Here is a 24,474-nt window from a genome sequence, read left to right on the forward strand (position 1 = left end):
TGACCATGACCATTTTTTTTGATGCAAGTTTGGCTTTGGGAAGTGCTTTGGATCTTCTTCTTGGTCCAACAACTGAGCTGGTTGTTGCCAGTTGTCATATAAAATCCACTTTTCATTGAAGGTCACAATCTGATCAAGAAATGGTTTGTTGTTGTTGCATAGAGTAAGAGAAGACACTTCAAAATGATGATTTTTTTGATTTTCAGTCAGCTCATGAGGCACCCGATTATTGAGCTTTCCCACATTTCCAATTTGCTTCAAATGCCTAATGACCATAGAATGCTCGACGTTGAGTTCTTTGGCAACTTCTCACATAGTTGTAAGAGGATCAGTTTCGATGATTGCTCTCAATTGTTGTTGTCAACTTCTGATGGCCAGCCTCTATGCTCCTCATCATCAAGGCTATCCTGTCCTTTACAAAACTTCTTGAACCATCACTGCACTGTACATTTGTGAGCAGTCCCTGAGTCAAATGTGTCATTGATGTTGCAAGTTGTCTGCCCTGCTTTACAACCCGTTTTGAAATCAAACAAGAAAATCACTCAAATTTGCTTTTTGCCTAACACCATTTCCATAATCTAAAATAAATATAAGATGAATAGCAAGTAATACATCATTAGCAAAAAATAAAGTGAGAAATGTGCATTAAAATGATGTATAGCATAGCCACATTTATTTAAGAATGTATTCCAATATCAAATGGTGAAGTTCAAAAATGCAAAACTGCAATTACTTTTGCACCGACCTAATAAATGAAAATGAGATGCAAATAATGTGATCGTGGAAAACAGTATGAAAAATATTAACCAAATACAATGGTTCCTATAAAAACAAAGCCAAATGCATTCTTCCTTTGTGCAGTTGATATCACCAATTTTCAACACCCCTGGAAATCACATAAATTTTTATTGTCTGCTTTAAGTTGATGAATATGACAAATGAAGTATTAAACATAGGTAACCCGTAGTAAAAATCAAATGGCAATGCTATTTCTGTCAACATAAACATCTTCCAGTTTACATGCTAATTACTGGTAGTAAAGAAAAGGAATTTACCAAAGAAAAGAAAATTACTTTGATGTCCCAGTTTATTTGCAACCATCCTTCCTGTTAAATCATATAAACATTTGCAACAGTTCAAAGTTTAATTTGAACATGTTCCAAGCATCTAAAATTCTTATATTAATGTCTTTGACAAACACCCCCACTCAGTATTCAATATTTTAAACCTGCTTCAGAGACAAAAATTGTAAGTGTAATTTTATCAAAAAGATTTTCCCATCAACTGATTTTCTCCCATCAGAAATTTAGCACTTAAATCTTTGGAAATTGTTTCTTAAGTCTACTGAAAATCAATTTTGTAAAAGAGACGGTGACACATTACTCTTGAGATTCTTGAAGAAAAAGAAAAGTGAATAGTAAAAGAAATCTCTGAGAGAAATCAGGGTGAATTTTATAGACCACATATAAGAGTCTTTAAATTATTGTGTGTGTGTGTGTGTGTGTGTGAGTATATATATATACTCACACACACACACACACTATTTTTCCATCTTAGTGACATAATTTTTGAGAATTAAAAACTCAATTTAAGCGCCCTTGGTTCAACTTTATCAGTTTAAACAGATGGGAGAATGGATCCGCAGCAGAGTTAAACAAGTTGCTCAAGGCACATAATAAACCTGTATCAGAAGTTGTCCTGGAGTGTCTTACTCACTCCCCATTTACTCTTCTGTACCACCTCTCTTCAGGGGTGCTCCTTTCAATCTTGAGCTAAATGGCTTGACTTGCTAGAGTACACTAGCTATGCACTGCTACAAGAAAATGAATGTAATTTATCCCAACCTCCCCCAGTGCCCTGGATCAAAGCTTGTGGCAATAAAAATCGAGTTATTCTCCCCAGGCTTTGCCGTCATGCCATTAACTAGCATCACTCTGTGTTTTTTCACTGTGGTCTATGGAAGGTCAGTTTTCTTTCTTGTAAATAACTTTCTAAATATGAGAGTTCTATATCTTCAGTTTGTCAACCTATACTATCATGCCTTTAGTAGTACCTTTGTTAGTGCCTATGAAATCCCTGTTTTTAAATACTAAGAAGACATGACTGAGTGACTACACAACAACAACCCTACCATAAATTGAGTAAGAAAGCTGACAGAAGGACAGGGGTTAGCTGACAATATTTGAGTTAGGTTAATTGAACAAGAAAACCATCTATTGGATGGAACATTGTATTTGAGATCTATTCTCTACTTACCAGTGAGTGACTGATTCTGTGTAGCAGCTCTTTTTGCCTCCTTCCTTCCCCAGATAAATGAGACTCAGTTATGGGATACTCAACCAGTCCATCCTAAAGGAGATCAGTCTGGGGTGTTCACTGGAAGGACTGATGCTGACGCTGGAACTCCAATATTTTGGCCACCTGATGCGAAGAGCTGACTCATTTGAAAAGATCCTGATGCTGGGAAAGATTGAAGGCAGGAAGAGAAGGGGATGACAGAGGATGAGATGGTTGGATGGCATCACTGACTCGATGGACATGAGTTTGGGTAAACTCTGGGAGTTGGTGATGGACCAGGAGGCCTGGTGTGCTGCAGTCCATAGGGACACAAAGAGTCAGACACAACTGAGAGACTGAATGGAACTGAATGACATTTGAGAGCAGAATGGCAAGAAGTAAAGAAGAAAACGGTTCCTTTAATATAGTTTCCATTTATCAAAAACACAGGGTAGCTAGCATAAACAGGAAAATTTATGGATTCATTCCACCTGAAAGATGAGCAGAAGGGAATAACAAGTAGATGCTGTTTTAATCACAAACTGTTTAATCTCTCTTCCCTAAATGTCTGGAAGAACCTATATCTTGGCCTCCCTGGTGGCTCACCAGGGAAGACTAGTGAGCCAGAAAGAATAGTGATAGTAAAGAATCCTCCTGCAATGCAGGAGACTCGTATTCATTCACTGGGTCAGGAAGATCCCTTTGAGGAGAAAGTGGCAATCCATTACTGGATTCCTGCCTGGGAAATCCCATAGACAGAGGAGCCTGGAAGGCTACAGTCTATGGAGTTGCAAAGAGTTGGACATGACTGAGTGACTGAACACACACACATCTCAAAATTTCAAACTACCTTTCTATTGGTGGTGACTGTTCTTCTGCTTGTAGATACTGCTCAATATTCTTCCCTAAACAGGTTCATGTTATAAAGGTCAATATAATCACCATGCTCAAATATTACTGAAAGTTTCCTCACTACAGAAAACAGAACAAACTCTTTGCATGGCAGTCAAGTTCATATACCAACTGGCCCCAATATCTCTCTTTCTGACCCTACCTTCAACCCATCATGGGAATTCACATTATTTTACAAGTATATCACACATCCATAACACTATTCTTTTCCTTTTATTGAATTCTTAAGCAGCCCTTTCCCAACTTTTAACATATAAAGTTCATATCCCCTCTGAAACTTTCCTACACTTCTCTAGTTCAAGTATTTTTAATTTCTATATGCATTGCTCTGTTATGCCTCTCAAGTCATTTCAATTTTTATCTTATACAAGTTGTGCACTTTTTCCCTTCCCACAGGTGTTCTTGTAGCTCCTGAAACTTACTGATCTTATGCTTTATCAGTACCACAGACAATGCTTTTCATAAATAGTACACACACTGGGACAACCTGAAAAGTTATATGTCATGATAAATTGAGAAGTGAACAAAATAATGTCCTTTCTGACTTAGCAAACACAGAATAATCTAGTCTAGGAGGAAATACATCAGTTTCTTTCTGAAATGAAGGAAAGTATTATATCAATGTTTAATTAGGAAAAACATGCAAATAATTCAAGAAGGAAGGCATTCAATAAAGAAAATTTAGCAGCTCTCAAACAATCTGGAGACTGAGAAATGAATGCCAGGAAAATGCTACTTGCTGATGTTCAAGAAATCAGGTATTGCAGCAGACAACAATCAGTGAATTCAGCTATCTGTTGCCCTGCATGGGACAGCTACGTGCATGTCCTGCACAGGGGGACATTAACACTAACTGGAACTGACTGAGACCCGCACTCTTGCCTGAATCTGCCAAGACGTCATAATGGCTTCTGTTGTCTTCCACCTACCAAATTTAGTGCAAGTACATCTAATTGAGGTCTCTGAGTGCTGGCAGAAGTTCTGAGATGTGCATTAATAGTTACCAGGATCATAGGTGCTATTATGTAAGAGGAAACATTGAAAAGGGAAAAGATTGTTGATATATAATAGCCAATTGGGCACACCAAGTTCCAGAGGTCACCATGAATCAGGACTATTTTTCTCAGCTGTGGAATTCAGATACAAATATACACAGCTGAGTGAAAATTGTAAATTTGATAAAGCATGAACCTGCTCAAACATTAACTGTGCTGAGCTAAGTGAGTTGACCTAGGATGTCAAAGTCTAGTTATTTAGCTGACAGAGACCCAATTCAAGTCTCAAGAAAACTATGTATTTCAAGCTATGCATTTCTCAAAATGCTCCATATTGCAGATTCTGTTTGTACCACCATTTAAAATGTAAGGAGGAAATAAGATTAATTGATAAGAAGAAGAAAACTAAAAAAATGTATTACTTTCACATGAAATAAAGAAAAAAATTTTTTGCCATAACAGTGATCACAGTATTTTGAGAGGCTGAGAAAGTTGCCAAATCAGTAATAAAAACTGCTATTTCAATGTGGAAGAAAAATATAGGCCCTGACATGAATTCCACCAGAAAGTCACTGATGTTCCATAAATGGTTAGACATAGGCGACATTTCCTTGCTTCTTTCTTTCAAGTAACAACAATATGCTTATTTTGAAGAAATGCAACCAGTTCTGAAACATAAAAATTCAGTCACGTTTCATTCATTTCTTCAACTTGTCTTTTTATTTCTCTCTTCTTCAATACTTGCATATGAGAATGTTTCAGGAACCAATAAAACTTGGATTATTCGAATAGCATGAAATCCACAACTGTGAAGTTAGGCATGAGTAACATGTAAAGCAAATAGTGCCGACAGATAGACTAGTACATTTTTAGGAAAAATGTCCTCTTGTCAAATAGAATAGGAACGATGGGACAGAGGAGAAGGAATAAAGGTATATACCAAGGTGTACATAAGTCTGTAAAAGATAATGAGATATTCTGGCTGCATCACTGGAGGTTGTGTGACATTTGACAAATTGTGTAATTTCTCTGTGCCTCCATTTCATGTGCTTATTCTTTAACCAACTCCAAGAGTGTAAAAGTGAAATTCCCTATAGCCCATTCAGGCACTTCTCTGACCAGTAGTGCTAAAATCAGTAAGACTCATGGCTGCCACTCTGCTCCAATTTGAGCAATTGTTTTCCTGAAAGTCTGCATAGGATTCCTTTTGAAATGAGGATTTCTAGCTGAAGAATAGGTGTCCTGGGTAGCTCAAATGGTCAAGAATCTGCCTGCAATGCCAGAGGCCTGGATTTGATCCCTGGGTCGGGAAAACCCCCTGGAAAAGGGCATGGCAACTCTTCCAGTATTCTTCCCTGGAGAATTCCGTGGACAAAGGAGCCCGATGGGCTACAGTCCATGGAGTCACAAAGAGTTGGACACGATTGAACAACTAATACTCTCACTTTTTCAGCTGAAGAATATCTGAGATTCCACTAATTTATACAAACTACAAGAGGTGATAGTTTAGGAATGTGATGTTTTTTTTTTTGTCAGGTGCTGTTAGACAAAACTTCTCAAGGGATATAAATATCTTTATAGTTTAAAAGTAGGTTTGGGAAGGAAGACTTCATTATGGTTTTCTTGCTATATTGCAGTTTCACCTTTACCCTACATTCTCTTTGGTGGATTTAATACACCTCCACAATAGTCAAAGAAATTAATATACATGCAAAAGACCATTTTTTTAATCAGATGAGAGAAAAATTTAAAGGAGTAATTTTTTTGCAAACAAAATTTTAATGAGGAACATAAAGACTTGAACAAAAGTCGACAAAATTGTTCCCCTTCACGGCAAGATTCAATGTTGATAGGATGTCAATTATCTCCAAATTATTGTAAGATTTAAAAAAAGGAGTAATGTTTTTAAGAATATGTATAGGCAGCAATTTCTCATGCCTCAAAAGTGGTTGTAAATTGAGACAGACTTGTAGAAAACAAAAGAAAATCATAAAGGATTTCTGTTCTTTGTATTCATATTTCACTTCTAATAATCTAATTAATAAAAATTATTTGCATATCTAGATATTTTCTGCATTATTTATAGAAATATATCATAACCAATAAAAACAAGCAATGATTATATGAACTGTGCTATATACATGCATATATTGGGATGCTATGTGGACATTAAATACAAGTTCTTGAGACTTAATGACATGGGGGACTTTTTTGTGATATAACATTAATTGCAAGTAAAGAGAACAAATTTGGCAGAAAATTACAAACTATTAACAGTGACCAATGAAGGGCAGTGAGTATATGTATGATTTCCCTATTTATAATGTTTTCCCAGAGAAAAAATATTAAATTCATCATAAACAAAATAATATTATGTGGAAAAGTGAAGCATTTTATACTCAGTGGAGTTGAGGAAAATGTTCACTCTCTCAGAGTGTAATAAAGTTATATTTAGATGGCTCATATTTTTTAAAGTCAAAGTGAAGAGCATTGTCAATATTTTTTATATTCTCTCAATTATCAGTATGATGCATATCACTCTTGCCTTCTGTTATTCCTTATTAAATTTGATCTCTGGGTTGGGAAGGTCCCCTGGAGAAGGGAAAGGCTACCCACTCCAGTATTTTGGCTTGGAGAATTCCACGGACTGTATAGTTCATGGGGTTGCAAAGAGTTGGACACGACTAAGTGACTTTCACACTCACTTTCACATTCTTTATTAAACGTGAAAGTTGATGCTTCACTTCAGAGTTAATTGACTAATCCAAATTTAATTTCCTAGTACCTAGGTTTAATGAAGATCAAGTATATATAAACTATTGTCAAAGATAAACAAAGCTGGACACTAGTTACAATGGGTAAGCAGATTTTTAATCAGTAATAATTACTGCAATAGGGAAACAAGCCCAGTGTCAAGTTAATTCAACTTCAGGTTGTACCAAGGTGACTGCATGTTTTAAAGGAAGAATGAAGGAATAGGGAAGGGGTAAGCATGGGCTCAGTAGAATCAGGAAAGTAAAAATGCCAAGAGTCTGTCAATATAAATGCAATTGAACCAGCTTCCTCTGCTAGTTGGCAATGATCAACTTCAGGCTTCTATCCATCTAAGAGACTAAGAGAAAGACACTATGCTTGTTGTTGATGACACTTCAAAGGATGGTGTTCAGATCATTGAGAAAGACACTCCTGAGTTGTGGAGATACATAAACATCCCAAAGGGACAAAAGAAGGATTCACAAGTGTAATTGATTTTAGTAGACGCTTTAATAAAGGGTGATTGAGGGTCCATTCTTAGGTGTTGGATGGAACAATGAATTCTTTTGGTAATCTGGAGCTTTCTCAGGGAGACACTTTAAGAGGGGTTGGGTCATTCTAGGGATGAGGCCTTGAGCTATCAGAAACTATGTTAGTGTTTGTTCAAGTCTTTATAGACCAGAGGTGAGACCGAATGGAGAAGATGACTCAGAGGAACCTGGCTAGAACTTGGTTAAGGAGAGAATCTTTGTCAGTATCAACATCTTCCAAGTACAGTCCAACAGTATCATGCAAAACTACACAAGAAATAAGAAAGTATGTGCAGTTTCAGAAAGTCCATCTATATATTTTGACCTTATAGCTGGCAGCTCCTTTCTGTTTTAGCTCCCAATGAACTTAAATAATTCTAGTTGATTATTTTTTAGAGCTTGAGTATGATCCATTTAAGTAATTGTTATGCTGTTTTTGCTAGAGCCCACATGAAGTGCTGAGAGCAATCAATAACACGAATTAATTAAGTACATACTACAAGTTCAGCAATGTGAGAGCAATATTTACATGCCAAAAGCAGTTTTAGGAAAATGTCAAAACTTTTAACTCACATTCTCATGTACAATTAATCCATTATATTCAACTCAATAGTAATTTATTGAGAGTCTGTTTACAATAGTTGTTGTTTCATAATTCAATCACTAACCACCTCAACAAGCTCTTTTTCTGTGGCTACAGTAGTTGACTGAAAATGAATGTTTCAGAGTACAATTTTTCAAATGTCATCTAGAGATAAAATGCATAGAGGAACAGGATTCATTCTGATCTTTTGTATGAATATTCATATACTAAGCTTAAGTGCCATAGCTGTTTTTTAAAAAAGATAAATTAGAAGTTGACCAAGCAATTACAAAGGCATGTATAATTTGCAACTCTCTAGAAGTAGAGAGTTCCAGTAGTCACATATGGATGTGAGAGTTGTACCATAAAGAAGGCTGAGTGCTGAAGAATAGATGCTTTCAAACTGTGGTGTTGGAGAAGACTCTTGAGAGTCCCTTGGACTGCAAGGAGATCAAACCAGTCAATCCTAAAGGAGATCAGTCCTGAATATTCATTGGAAGGACTGATGCTGAAGCTGAAACTTCAATACTGGCCAACTAATTCGAAAAGAACCTCATGCTGGGAAAGATTGGAGGCAGGAGGAAAAGGGCATGACAGAGAATAAGATGGCTGGATGGCATCACTGACTCAGTGGACATGAGTTTGAGCAAAGTCTGGGAGATGGTGAAGGACAGGGAAGCCAGGCAGTCCATGAGGTCACAAAGATGTGGTTATGACTGAGCAACTGAACAACTAGAATTAGGATCATCTTAAAGGGAATATATATTATTGTGCTGAAGAGTAAGTCTTTAGAGTCAGGTAAAGCAGGCTTTGTTTCCTCATTTGTTCTCTAGCTTTGTGACTTGAAACAAGTCACTAGGCTTCTATGGGACTTCAATTGTCCTGCAAACGAAGGATAATGATTCCTCCCACATAGAATGTTGCTCTGATTAGATACCACATGTACAACTCCTGATACATAATAACCTTTCAATAGTAATTATTCTGAATTATTATTTTTCTTTAATTAATAGCATTTCTGTGGGAGTCCTTAATTAGATCCATATCACGAGGCAGAAGAGACAGAACAATTGAAAAATTAATACATGAAAACACACTAATGTGCTAAATGTTCAAATGGAAAGCAAAATATGAGAGAGTATAGTTAATTTAGGGACTTCTCTGGTGGTCCAGTTGTTCAGACCTCACCTTCCAGTGCAGGGGATGTGGATTTGATCCCTGGTTGGGGAAATAAGATCTCACATATTTCCCAGCCAAAAAGCCAAAGCTTAAAACACAAACGATATTTCAACAAATTCAATAAAGACTTTAGAAATGATCCACTTCCAAAAAAAAATCTTTAAAACAATAGTTAATTTAAATCTAATGCTGCCTAAAGGAATTCCAGAATAATCATAGAAAAACTAACACTTGAATTTGGTCTCAAAGAATAAATACATTTTCTAAGTAAATTACAAGAAAACTTTATGTGTAAGAAGCAGCATTTCCAAGATAGGAAGCTAGAAAAAGAATTCTGGGGAAAGATGAAATCAGTGAGGTTGGAATATAGAGTTGGTTGGGGTTTGAGAGGGTGGGGGAGATTGAAGCCTCTTTGGGGTGCATTTTATGGGTATTGATATAGGATTGTGAATCCATTTTTTGGAGAGCATGTTCCCAAATGGACTATTTATTATATGCACATCTATATTTTCTAAAAGTGTATTTTTTAAATAAAATTCCCATTTTTTTTCTTTCGAGTCATAAATATATTGAATAAGTTCCTGACTCACAGAAAGGCAGGAAGATCTTTCATTTTGCAAATTAGCAATGATAAAGGAGAATGTTTTTAATTGTTTGCCTTGAAATTTAAAATACCCAGCCTTAATTTGGGAGCTACAAAAAGTACAAGTTTATTTTCTTTCATACTCCAGCATATAATCCACAACAAATCAACAACTGAAGATTTCTGACACATATTCAGATATGCCCGTAGAGAAAGATCCCCTGGAGAAGGGAATGGCTACCCACTCCAGTATTCTTGCCTGGAGAATCCCATGGACAGAGGAGCCTGTTGGGCTATAGTCTATGGGGTCACAAAGAGTTGAACACGACTGAGCCACTAAGCACATAGAGAAAGAAAGAACATCTGCAAAAGCAGAGTCAATGCTGAAAGAATCTGTTTCATATTAGAAACTGTGCCATTGGTACAAAAGTTGGAGAAGAAATTTCCATATCCATGTGAGCTCTGTTGCTGCTCTTTTGAACATTTGTGTATGTAAGGACTGTTTCTCCATTTAAGTTGTCCTTTTATTATTGCACCAAAATAAGCTGTCAAGTGGCTGGCAGTTCTACACTGTGTTCTATGTTATCAAGTTTATTTCTCATATAAAAATACAGGGGTCTTTTCTACTTTTCTGAGATTTTACGTTCTTGAGAATTAATGGTTTTGTAAACCTACTTGTTCAGTGCCAGTTGCCTTGATGATCATCACAAAAGCTAGTGTGAAATTTAAAAGTATAAACTACAAGAAGATAATATTATACATAATTCTAATAGTAATTTCAAAATGTAGGTTAATGAAAAGGATTGATTTGATGCATTATACTTAACACTTTTATCAGTGAGAACTAGTGATAAGATGACAGTTTACAATGTCCAAAATCAAAATCTGCCAATCACACAAATCTGACTGTGCTTTTGTTGTTTTTATCTCTTTTAATGGTACCATTAGATGGTCTTCCTCCTTGATGTCCTTAAAATTGTGTTTAAGTTTCTCTTTCCCTGATCCTTTCAAAATATCATTAGTCACAAAGTCCTGTAGATTTAAAAAAAACATTTCTAAAACTGTATATATGTATGTGTGTATATATATATATCCTTCTATTTTATTCACACTGCTACTTCACAAGTTAAACCCTTATTAATTTACTTTATCTGGACTATTACAATAACTTTTAAATTGTCCTTTTGCCTCCAGACTTTGTCTGTTCAAGCCAAACTGCACACTGTTGCCATAGGAACCTTCCTCAAGAATAACTTTAATCTTTTTCTCACGGGATGAAACAGGTTCCATGGGCTCTCTTTTGCCTACAAGATTCTCATTAGCATAGCCTATCGAACTGTCCAAAAACTGTTTCTTTTTTTTTTTAGTTGTCTTTTACTAAACCTTTCTATTTACCATCTGTTCCTCCCAAACCAGGTCTTACCATTAATTTAACAATCATCAATAGCATTTTGAGATTTTTTTTTGTTTACATAATGCATGTCAATAGGTGTGATAATATTTCCTTCCTGAACTGCCATAAAATTTGCTTCTAAGTGTTGCTGCATTTGACATGTTTTATTTTGCATTATACACACATGTATACATATACACACACACATATATGTAAATTTATGTTCAGCTTTCTATAATAGCCTTTTTAAAACCTTTGTTCATTTGGTCAGAGATCATGAGGTTTACCATTACGCCAGGTAGTAGCCTGGACTGACTGCATAGCTCTTAAATCCCAATCCACCACCTCAACAAGAATAGCTTGGACTTTGTTTTATTTAATAAAGTATCATATGGTATTTAATTTTATATTTTAAGATATTTTCCACCACTTTGTTTAAAAGTCTGGATTTTTGTTTCCAAGTTTAACAGATTCCCTACAGTTATCTCTTATATACCCATACTGACTTGAGATCCAAAGCAAAATTTCTTCCAGATTTAGCAGAACCAAACCTCATCACAAAGGAGACTGTTCTCCCAAGAACCTCACATCAAGCATCCAATGAATTCCTTCTTCCCAAGACCTTTAGATCAAGACCCCAGGCCTCTGACTACCAGTTTTTTTAATCTTTTTTTTTTTTCTTTTCGCACTGCTATTTCCCCTCTTCTCTCCCGTTTTAAAATGTTGATGGCTAAAATAATACTCATCAAGTTTCTCCTTTAAACATTGGTTCTGTAGACAAATCTAGAGGATGAACACAAATCCAGGGATATTAAATCTGCCTTATCTATAAAATCCAGAATGAATGGGATCTATTCTCCTTCCAGAACCCAGGTGGGGCAGGATTTGATCTAAGAGGCATTGTCTCAAGCCTTTTGACAATTCTCATGTGAGGGCTTTTTTTCACTACAGTTCACTGTGTGGTCTCCTGATTCTTAAATGCTCCTACACAACTACGACTCAACAAACAATTGAAATCCAGCTACAGTGACAAACACTGCAAGAAGTCCTGTCGGCACTGATGTCTCTTGAGACTGAGGAGACAAGGGATGCAGATGAATAGTTGCTTAAAGTTCAAGTGGAGCCACAGTTTTCCTGCTGACCAAGAGGATGGCCCAGAAGAGACTTTATAGAACTTAAAATTCCTCCCGTGGTTCTAACATTGCTTTGATCCTTGCAGCTTTTCCTTTACAGCATTTTGTAAATGACTAGTCCCTGCAACAGCCCCTGCTCCACCTTCCTGCTAAAACTAAACTGTCCAACCAGCAATCGCTGAACTGCAAGAATAATTCCCTCCTTTTCCAAAAATCATTTTGACCTACTATTCCTAAAACTAGCTGAACTTCAGCTTATATTTCTGGCAAAAACTGTAGAAAATCTCTCCCTTTCTGTAAAGTAGGACACTGCTTTGGAGTTCTTCTCCTGTCCCAATATTACAAATAAAAGTGTTAGTCACTCAGTTGTGTCTGACTCTTTGCGACCCCATGGACTGTAACCGTTCAGACTCCTCTGTCCATGGAATTCTCTAGGCAAGAATACTGGAGTGGGTAGCCATTTCCTTCTCCAGGGGATCTTCCTAACCCAGATGTTGGACCTGGGTATCCTGCATTTCAGGTAGATTCTTTACCGTCTGAGTCACCAGAGAAGATTTTTTATTACAAATAAATATGTATGTTTATTGTGCCCCGGATAATCTTTTTCCACATTACCTTGCTTAACTCATTTAAAAAATAATAGAACACAAACTCACACCCAGCTTTTCCGGTGACCAATAGCCTGCTTTTACTGATATGTAAATAATCATGATCAAAGATAATCACAATCCCAATTGCCATACTAATTCAAAGGGGAGAGAGATCATTTTTCTCCTGGTCATGTGGTTGTGTGTGGTGGGAAATGCTTGGTGGTAGTGGTTTAGTCACTAAGTCGTGTCTGACTCTTGCGATCCCATGGACTGTAGCCTGCCAGGCTCCTCTGTCCATGGGATTCTCCAGGCGAGAATACTGGAGTGGGTTGCCATTTCCTTCTCCAGAGGATCTTTCCCACCCAGGAATCGAACCCGAATTTCCTGCATTGCAGGCAGATTCTTTACCGACTGAGGTTGTGTTTGGTTGTGTGTGGTGGGAGATGCTTGGGGCAATACAAAAATCAGGACTGAAACTCTGAACACTAATGTGTGAGAGATACGTTTCTTAAACAAGTTTGTGAAACAACTAGAAAAAAAAAAATGACAGTTTTTAGTAAGTAAGCTATAAAAATGTAACTACAGCCTATTCCTATTTGCACTCATGGAGGATGGACTCAAAAGTCCTTTTGTTTAAGAATTGTGCTTCTTCATTTTTCCATGTGTAGAAATAAGGGAAAGTTTGCCTTTAGTATCCAAAATATGGCAAAAGAATGTCAACATTTCATTTCTTCAAGGATTAACAATTTAAGCTCAAAGCAATGTAAATAAAGGTTAGGCCACTCTCACAGGTTGCTGCCAAGGTCACTTGCTACTCCCAACAGGAGCTCAGGATAAACTACTGTCTAGAATCCTCTGCATTCTGCCTCCTTCCTTCCCACCCTTACAACAAACATGTGATAAGAAATGCCAGTTGTAGAGTTCAGGACTGTTAGGTCAATTACAGTCTCCTACCTTCAGGAAACTTGCTGGAAGCATGGCAAAATAAACATTAGAGTGATGGAATAGGTACCCTTTTATTGTTGGATGCATTGCTTTACTGTAGAAAGAGGTTTGCCTGGTTTCCTGGCTTTTGGTCCCATCTTATCATATAATTTCAGAATCAAAGCACAGCACAGTTCAGAGAATATAAGTGTCAAATTCTAACCACACTGCCTAAGATGTGGTTAGAGAGAAAGCATCTACAGAAGAGATGAGAATGGTGCTTGAGCCTTGGTTGGCTGTAAGGAGTGAGTAGTTCAGCTGAGTGGTTTATCACAGTCAGATTTAGAGTAACAACTCTGAAATTATGAGACACACAAAAAGGATAAGCGTTATTTATCACCACTGCTTGGAACTACAAATCAGAAAGCAGCTATACTGGATACCCAGATCTCCTCCCCGAGCTCAAAACTTTCATTCATCGAATGAGAAGTCTCATGTCTGAGTCCCTTTCTGGGTAAGGCCCTCAGAGTAAAGGTAGCTGCCATGTTCAAGGTTATAGCTCCATCCAGGGATACCCAGCAGGCAGTGACTGATAGATACAAAAGGGTGAAGACCAGATATTATCTCAAATTACAGCAGTTCTGAAATTGCTGAGATCTCTGCTTTAATTTTATTGCAAGTTAGATTTTCTATCAGCCCAGTGCTATTTCTTTCACTCCATTACATTGTTACAACTGCTAAGAAAAGTACTCCAAAATAAACCTCTTGCACAAAGTCTCACTTTTGGAGTCTATTTCTTAGGAAACCTGACCTAAAACAACAACTTCCCTATGGACATAGTTCTCAAATGACCAATTCTTTGCAGGTATTATAAAGCCACCAGCAGAAGTATCTTTGATTAAAAAAAAAAAAAAGTGAAAAGTGTATGAATCATCAGAATATATTAACTTCAAAAAAAAAAATTGTATCCTGGACTTGTCTTTATCTTACTTTGGGCACTCTGGAAGGAAGCCCTAGTTCTATTTTTGAAGCCCACTATTTTAGATAAATGTGCATAATTTGGAGAGGTTTCAAATAAAGGCAAGTCAAATGATTAAATAATGAGAATAAAATTAGTATAAAATGTGCTTGGAACATTTGCCCTTTAGAAAAGAAGGGTATGGGTTCATTTTAACAATATTCTTCAAATAATGCCTGTTTATTCAAGTGAGTAATAGATGTGAGAGATGGCTGTGAGGTCAAGCTGGGGGGACAGGCAAAGATCGGATCATCATAGACCAGGATTCCTTCATTAACCTCCATAACCCTCTCCCAGCCTCCATACTTGGCACTCTACAATCCAATCTCCTTGGATCTTTCAGAGTGGTCCACCAAGCTGCTGTCATGGGATTTTCCAAACACGAATACTGCAGCGGGTTGCTATTTCCTCCTTCAGGGGATCTTCCCTACCCTGGGATCAAACATTCATCTTCAGTGTCTCCTGCGCTGGCCGGTAGATTCTTTACCACTGTGCCACATGGGAAGCCTGTTTGTGTGTGTAAAACTCTCCTGTTTTTAACAAGTGTGCTGCTGCTGCTAAGTCACCTCAGTTGTGTCTGACTCTGTGAGACCCGATAGACGGCAGCCCAGCAGGGTTCCCCGTCCCTGGGATTCTCCAGGCAAGAACACTGGAGTGGGTTGCCATTTCCTTCTCTAATGCATGGAAGTGAAAAGTGAAAGTGAAGCAGCTCAGTCGTGTCCGACTCCTGGCGACCCCATGGACTGCAGCCTACCAGGCTCCTCCGTCCATGGGATTTTCCAGGCAAGAGTACTGGAGTGGGGTGCCATTGCCTTCTCCGTTTAACAAGTGTAGCTATTGACTATACATCCATCTTTAATACACCAATACACCTCATGAATTTGGATACACGATTTTTTTTTTCAATTTTAACTCCATTTTGACATCCACTCCTATCCATGGATTCTTTTCAATAACTTCTCCCTTAAAAATATATAAGGCATTAATATTCTCATATTGTATTTTAATTGTGGTGAGAGAAAGTTGTCTGCATTATATAATTTCTTTGACATTAGCTGAGATTTCCTTAACTTTAAATATAATAGGCTTTTAAATGTCTTCTATTGTCTTGAAATAAATACGTAATTCCTATCTATTGCATACAATGCTCTGTATATAGTTACCAGATTAAGCTTTTTATTATACTCAAGTATGTACTTATAATATTTTTATTTCTTTGACCAGTATTTGTAGACTAATATTAAAATCAACAATATGATAGCAAACATGTTCTCAAAATTCTGTAAGATTTTTGATTTAAAAAATATTTTACTTATATAGTATTTACTATGTTCCAAATCACCCTTCTTAGCACTTTGCAAATATTATCTCAAAGTCATGATCACTGAATTTTCTTGGAGGATTTTTTCCAAATGTGATAAGCACTTTCCCTATCAGTTTAGGCTGAAATTGTTTGCTTTTCAGTTTGTGCATGCTCAGTCACTCAGTCGTGTCTGGCTCTTTGTGACCCCATGGACAGTAGCCTGCCAAGCTCCCCTATCCATGGAATTTTCCAAGCAAGAATTCTGGAGTGGGTTGCTATGCCCTCCTCCAGGGAGGAGGAGATTCCACAAGCTGGAATCAACATTTCTGGGAGAAATATCAACAACCTCATATATGCAGATGATACCACTTTAATGGCAGAAAGTGAAGAGAAACTAAAGAGCCTCATGATGAAACTGAAAGAGGAGAGTGAAAAAGCTGGCTTAAAACTCAATATTAAAAAACCTAAGATCATGGCATCTGGTTCTATCACTTCATGGCAAATAGATGGGGAAAATATGGAAACAGTATCAGATTTCATTTTCTTGGGCTCCAAAATCACTGTGGACGGTGACTGCAGCCATGAAATTAAAAGATGCTTGCTTCTTGGAAGAATAGCTATGACAAACTAGACAGTGTATTAAAAAGCAGAGACATTACTTTGCCAATAAAGGTCCATATAGTCAAAACTATTGTTTTTCTAGTAGTCATGTATGGATGTGAGAGTTGGACCATAAAGAAGGCTGAGTGCCAGAGAACTGACAAAGAATTGATGCTCTCGAACTGTGGTGCTGGAGACTTTTGAGAGTTCCTTGCACAGTTAGGAGATCAAACTAGCCAATCCTAAAGGAAATCAACCCTGAAAATTCATTGGAAGGACTGATGCTGAAGCTGAAGCTCCAATACTGTGGCCACTTGATTCAAAGAGCTGACTTATTTGCAACAGCCCTGATGCTGGGAAAGATTGAGGACAGGAGGAGGGGGGTGACAGAGGATGAGATGGTTGGATGGCATCACTGACTCAATGGACATGAGTTTGAGCAACCTCAGGGAGATAGTGAAGGACAGAGAAGCCTAGTATGCTGCAGTTCTTGGGGTCGCAGAGTTGGACACAACTTAGCGACTGTACTACAACAACAACCTCCAGAAGATCTTGCCCACCCAGGGACTGAACCCATGTCTATTGTATCTCCTGCATTGGCAGGTGGATTCTTTTACCATTGTCACATCTATGATACATACAACAAACAATTATTGTTTCATCCATGATAACTTTATTTTAGTAGTAGTAGTAGTAGTTTTAATGTCTTTGGGCATTTTAATCTTTATTTCTGCCCACATTCTTAAAGAGTATTTTACCTGTGTTTAAATTTCTAGTTTAAACATATAGTTCTATTGTCTTTTATGTCAAGCCTACTATATGTCCTATATGACAGTCGTATTAGTCAAGCTATTGCTGCATGAAAACAATCAATCCCCAAACTCAGTAGTTTAAAAGAGCATTCATTCATATTTGTGAATCTACAGTTTGTTTTGGATCAGCTGACCTAGTTAAAATTTGGAAAAATATATTGATAGCACTGAGCTACAGGTCCACCCAGATGTAACACTCTTGCTTCTCTGCATGTATAACTGGGCACAGCTAGACACATGCCCAAATAAAGAGTCAAGAGGTAGGAAGTACACTTTTCCTCTAAGTGGAGGGACTGCATAGCCTGATAAAGGGAGGATTTCAAGATTCAGGAGGAAAATTCATTCTACCTTAGTTCTTGTGGTTACTTCCAAGCTGAACACTCAGTATACTTATCATAAAAATTCTCAGACTTTATCCTTTTGAATATTGTTTCACACTATTCTCTCCATTCAGAAGTATGTTGCAAACTTTTGATCCTTTAAGTCTCAATTCCATTTTTGATAATTTTTTCTACCAACTTTATATCCTTTTTCTACTTCTTGAAAGAAAATAACATTCTGCCAAGTATTTTCCATCTACTTTCTAATATTGAAACTTAGCATTTTAATTTCAATTACATAAATTATATAATAATTTGTACTCTTTCTACAGAAAATTTTAATGTATACAAAGTTAAATCTTCTTCAAACTTTTCTAGCCTCAACCCCAAACTCTGAAAGTTAATTTCCAACTCTAAAAATAATCACTCTTGTGCATCTGCTGTATAATCTTTTGACATGTTTGCTGTATATAGACAGCAATTATAGACATATATATATTATCAAAAACTTTATTACATAGGTGGTATTATAATGTACATATTTTCAGGGACAGATCGATGAATTTGACAGTCCTTCAAGTAAAGAACTCTGCATCTTATGTTTCATTAGCTTTCTGGTAAATTGGTCTGTCCATATTCATAGCAACTTTGTTTTTTTCACCAAAAAATTTATACTGGCTATGTTTTCATTGAAAAATAATATATAACTTACATAATTCATTTTACAGATTTCATTTAATTAATTTAGTATCAAATTATCACATTGTATCTTTAATCAAAAATTATGAACCAACCTCTGTGCTAATGCATATTTCTCAGCACAGGCAGCCGGAGCCCCACTCTTTGCATGAAAAACATACATATTTTCAACTTGAGCATAGATTGTGAAATTGTCCTACAAAGACAGTGTTATAATTTACACATTCACAAAAGCTGATATTATTTGTCACTTTGTTTATTTTGAGCACTGCATTAACTGGTTTATCTTAATGCTCTGAATTCTATATTGATGAATTCAAATTAAATGTGTGTTTCCCAGCTAAAGAAGATAAAACTCTTGAGGATGAGATGGAGACTAAAAATACAATGTGTATCATTTCAAGAACTTGAAAAGCAAAACATCAGATGAGACTGGCCCCATTCTATTACACCAAAGAAACCATGAGGCTTGAATGAAATACTTAATCATACACTTTGGAATATTTTCGCATCACCTGCTAACCTGACTATGCATAAATCACAGTTTGCTCAAGATAGTCCTAGATTGCCTATTGTTCCAGCATCATATCCCCTTTAGTACTTGCCCTAGATCTTTTTCATTTCTAGCAGTGATTATTGTTAATAGTTGCACTGAAGCAACTCAGGAAGGATTTAGAGAGAACTCCGCAGTAGCTTCTCTTATGCTCTTTTCTACTAATATATGAGACATATTAACAGACAACAGAATTCTCATGCACACACATGGGAATCTGAAAAATACAATTAGTGACAACTTCTTTATGTTTCCTAACACTTTTCAGATGCAGTGTAGCTCAGACCCCTCTCTCAATAACAGTGCAAAATGCACTTACTGATGAAACTACTCAAGAGCTAACTCCTTTTTGTCTAGGAGAGTGGTCAGAGTCTGATTCCACATTGGTGCCCTTGTCTGCCACTTGGCTTACCAGGCAGTTGTTCCCAAACCAGCAATACACTGCACAATGTGAATGTCTCTAGGCCACCAATTGGTAGGATCAGTGGGAAATGTAGAACAGTACCTTAAAACATATGTGGAATATATGCGAAATAGAAGCCAAGCCATCCTGCCATAGAATCTCTAAATAAAAATCTTGCTATACTTTTTTTTGGTATTTATCATACAGTGTATATCTTTATTTTATTTATTCTACTTAATGGTAATATTCTTTTTATTTTACAGTCACTTCTTTTGGAATAAATGGCTCAAAATCAAAAGTTACAGATAAATTCTAGGTACATATAAACTGAAAAAATTAAGTATGGAATTTTCGTTTTGTAGAAAGCTGAAATGGACAAACATTTTACAAATATGTTTATAAATATTCATGATTTTCATTTATGGAAAAGTGATATTGTTGTCAACATTTAAAAAAAGATATAAGAGAATCCTGTGGAAGGAGAATTAACAAGCACTTCAAAAATTAGTTCATTGAACACCTACCCAAAATATGGTGATTGGACACATGAAACTGAAGAAGATGCATTTACATGTGAAAGATACAAATTTGTGAAGCATAACTTTTCAGTTGGACCAAATGGCTATTCTTCTAAATAAAATTTTATCATATCCATGTGTTATTGTGAATAGTCACAAAATGAATTTATATCTGCTAATATGTTGAATTTATTAGCAGAAGAACTTCACAATTAAAAGTTGATTATTTCCATCAGATATTTCAAATATAAATCAGCTAATTCCAATAAATTTTTAATTGAACTTACGTAGTAAAAGTGTTTAGAAATTCATTCCAGCATATGTTAAAACATGCAACTTTATGATAAATGGTTTTGTGAGTGTCTTAAAAAGTTTAACAGTAAAGATAAAATCACTTGCCTTATGGTAACAATAAAAATATAAATATTGATGTAAGACAGTATAATATTAAAAACACAGCTCTCAAAAAATTAACAAACCTATGGAGCAAAAGTGTGCTTGCATTTGTGATTCATACATAATGTATAGTTGCATCCAAACAAGATGTACTATCCCAGTGACCTAGATAAAAGCTGTGGTTGTCAAGTTTTACAAAATTAAACAATTTGAAGAACTGAACCATAAAGTTTTTAAGATAAAGTTGATGTTGAAGACAAATAAAAAGTAATCCTTCAGCATAGTGGAATGTACCACCCATTTGATTGCAGAAAAATCTCAGCTTTGGAAAAAAATATTTTGTAAATCAATATAAACATACTACAATTGTATTGAATTTTTTTCTAAATGGGTTTTCTAATGTTGGGCGTGTGTGCATGCTAAGTCTCTCTAGTTGTGTCCAACTCTTTGCGAAGCCAAGGACACTACTAATCTACAGTCCCCTCTGTCCATGGGATTCTCCAGGTAAGAATATTGGAGTGGGTTGCCATGCCCTCCTCCAGGGGATCTTCCTGACCCAGGGATTGAACCTGTGTATCTAATGGCTCTTGCACTGGCAAATGGGTTCTTTACCACTAGTGCCACCTGAGAAGATCCAAAGTTGGATAACCTTTGTTTTACTAACACCAGTAAAAAATATTTAATCAAATTCTTTAATAAATATAGTATTAAAACTGATAGAAGCCTTTTTTTGAATGTTGTTGAAAAAAAAGAAGCATTACAAGGTCAAGAGAGAAACTGGACAAATTAAATATAATTTAATTTCTAAAGTAGATAATTATTTTCTATAAGATTTTGACTTGCAGAAAGACATTTTTCAGGAGATTTCTATTTTTAACAGAATAAGTGCATTTGTCATCAGAATGGAATGAAATTAAGAAGGTCTATAATGTTACATCATGAACAAAACAATTTATTTCAAGAATTTTATTTTCTAATGAAATTATTTGAAGAAAGAAAGTACTCTTAGTGGAAACCAAAAAATAATATGAGTGAAAATATATAGGCTAAAATATTGGAAAAAATTAATACAAAATATTCTCCAGTGAGCAAAATTTGCTCTGAGCATAGATTTATGTTAACTCCTATAGAGAGAATATTTTTTTCAGTTACAGAAAAAAGTGGAAAATTAAGATTAATTAGCCCACAAAAAATTTTAAAGAACACATATGGCAATTTTATGGAAGAAGTTTGAAAATATTAAGATATTTTAAAAATAAAATAAGTACCTGGAAATTGATTAATCAACTTATTAATAAAAGTGATTATATCTAAATCTAAAGTTATTTTCCTTATTTATTTAAATTCATAAATGAAATGTATAAAGTATTTTCCAATTTTATTCATTGCACATAAATGCTATCTCTATTTTTCAGATACAATTTTATTTCTAAAAAGCATTTTCAGTTTAGGACTATTTAATTGTCCAACCAACATATTTGCTAGTCAGTAAACACCAATTTAAAATTATATAAGGTCTTCCCTGGTGGTCCAGTGGCTAAGACTCCATGCTCCCAATGCCAGAGCCTAGGTTCAACTCCTGGTCAGGGAACTAGATATCACATGCCACAACTAAGAGTTTGAATGCTGCAATGAAGACTCGACACAGCAAATAAATAAATAAATATTAAAAATACTATACAATAAAATTATATAATGTAGCTGGTTTTAGAACACCTACGATAACCTATATAGTAACAGTGCTTATGATTGAATAATAACATTCTTGTTATTTACCCAGAGGAATTTATGGACAGTAATTCTAAGGGACAAACTCAAAAATGTTCACAGGTATAAGAGTTTAAAAATAGAAGCAATTTAACTGCTCAAAACAAGAAGGATGAGTGTATAAATTATAGTTTTGTTATAGAGTCAATTACTATAGAAATGAAAATGAAACAATGCAACAATATGGATGAATCATCCAAATGTTAAACTATGGAAAACAAGATAGACAGAAGGGTTATATATGAGTACACTCACAAAAACTTTGAAAACAGACTAAACTATCATTATTATGCAGACATTCATAGGTAGTAAAAGTATAAAGATATTTCAAGATCATTGCTATCTGAAAGGAGAGGAAAGAATCAAAGTTTTGGGGGTTCTATTTCTTTGATTGAGTTTATAGAAATATCCCCTTTATAATGATTTGTAAAACCAACATTTTGGTTTCATTTGGGTTTTTTTGTATGTGTGTCAAATTTTTATCAAAAAATGTATATGGATGAACAGTCAGAAATATTTTGAAGATATTTATTGTAAACTCTCCTTTTCTCTTTTGCTTGTTGATACTTATGAAATATGAACCTGTTGAAAAACAATTATAAATCATATTTACATCCAGGCAATTTTTCTGCTCTAAATGAGAATGTATGTATATCTGCTTGTTTATTTTTGTAGATGTATGCATGTCTCTGTGTGTGTTTGTGTGTCTGAATGTGTGTGTTCATGTGCATTAGCAGGAGAGCATATGTATGGTTTGGGGGAAGGTATAAATATGTTTTTTGGCATGGGAGAATATGATCATCCTGGAAAGATTAAGATGAACTGGAATGCTGAAAACAGAAACTCCAAAGCAGAAAGAAAATATCAAGTAAATGAAGAGACATTAATGTACTGTTTTCATCAAGTCACACGTTGTAAATCACATACTTTGATATTAGTTTATTCCCAGCCATTTGTTTTTTAGTATGTGATCCAAGTAACTATAACACCTTAGTGAAAATAGTGCCATTAATTACAAGAGAAAGCACTCCCCATGTTATTTCCAGGTTATTTTCATTTCATAATTTTTTTTCATGAGTATCATGCCCAAACAAAAAACAAGAAACACCTGCTATATTGTACACAATTTTCAATCATTTCATTAGTTGTGTTAGTGTAAAAGAAAGAAATCAGGCAGATTATTAGTCCACTTGGGATCTGTGAGAACAGATTTAAAGGATGTGAGTATTCTCATTTCAAAGTAATTTGGCTTCTTCACCTTTTGTAATTATGGAGCACAGAATTCTTTTTGGCTGGTTGCTTACACTTTCAACATTGCCTCTTATAATATTTACTGAAAAACGGTATTCAAACATTGTGGACCACAAAGTACAAAGACACATATACATACCATACCCTATGTGCACAAATAACACAGTCCAGCATTTTCTAAGAGATTCAAATTTCCTTATAATCATTCTGCCATTCTCTCAAATTCTGAATTAAGTAAATACTTTCAGCTTATAATTTCACACTTTGATTCTCAGGTAGAAAAATTCACTTAAATTAAACAAAGTTTTATTGACTGACTGTTACATAATATATTGGATAAGTACTCAAACTCAGAAGCTTACAGACCTGGTTTTGAATAATAACTCAAATTATAATTTTATTATGCAAGCTTTGGGCATATTAGTTAACCTTTACACAATTCCACTTCCTCACCTGTAGGATAGTCATAATATCCTGGGATAAAACACTAGTTATCAAGAAACAAGCCATAAAAATAAAGGAAAAATGAAAATCTCAGGGGAAAGACATTCTCCTCTACCTTTCTAGGTTTTTCTGACTGTTCTAAGAGTTAAACTGACATGAGACAGATTAAAGAAGAAAATCAAAAAAAGTTTAATACCACATATACATGAGTTAATAAAATGGCTGAAACCCTCACCTTAAATAAGGTTTTCAGCTAAAGACAGAAAAGGATGTTAGGGGTAGTTTTTTGGGACTTCAAAAGGGAGAAAGGCAATGGACATGGAGATGGAAAAGCAAATGTTTGGTAAAAAAACGTTTGCTGATTCATGTAAAGATAATGGGACACCGAGTGGAGCTGGAAGAAACAGACATTGCTAGGTTTCTCCCTGTCCACCTCAGTTGGCTCATAATAGAGTTATATACAGTGATAGCCTCTTTCCTGGGATAGATCTTCTATCGTCATTCTTCTAGGCAGTTGTGCAATGTGCTCACTTGCTC

The sequence above is a fragment of the Giraffa tippelskirchi genome, chromosome 2, assembly GCF_054371585.1.
Source record: "Giraffa tippelskirchi isolate mGirTip1 chromosome 2, T2T-mGirTip1v1.2.pri, whole genome shotgun sequence".
In the NCBI taxonomy this organism is placed as follows: Eukaryota; Metazoa; Chordata; class Mammalia; order Artiodactyla; family Giraffidae; genus Giraffa; species Giraffa tippelskirchi.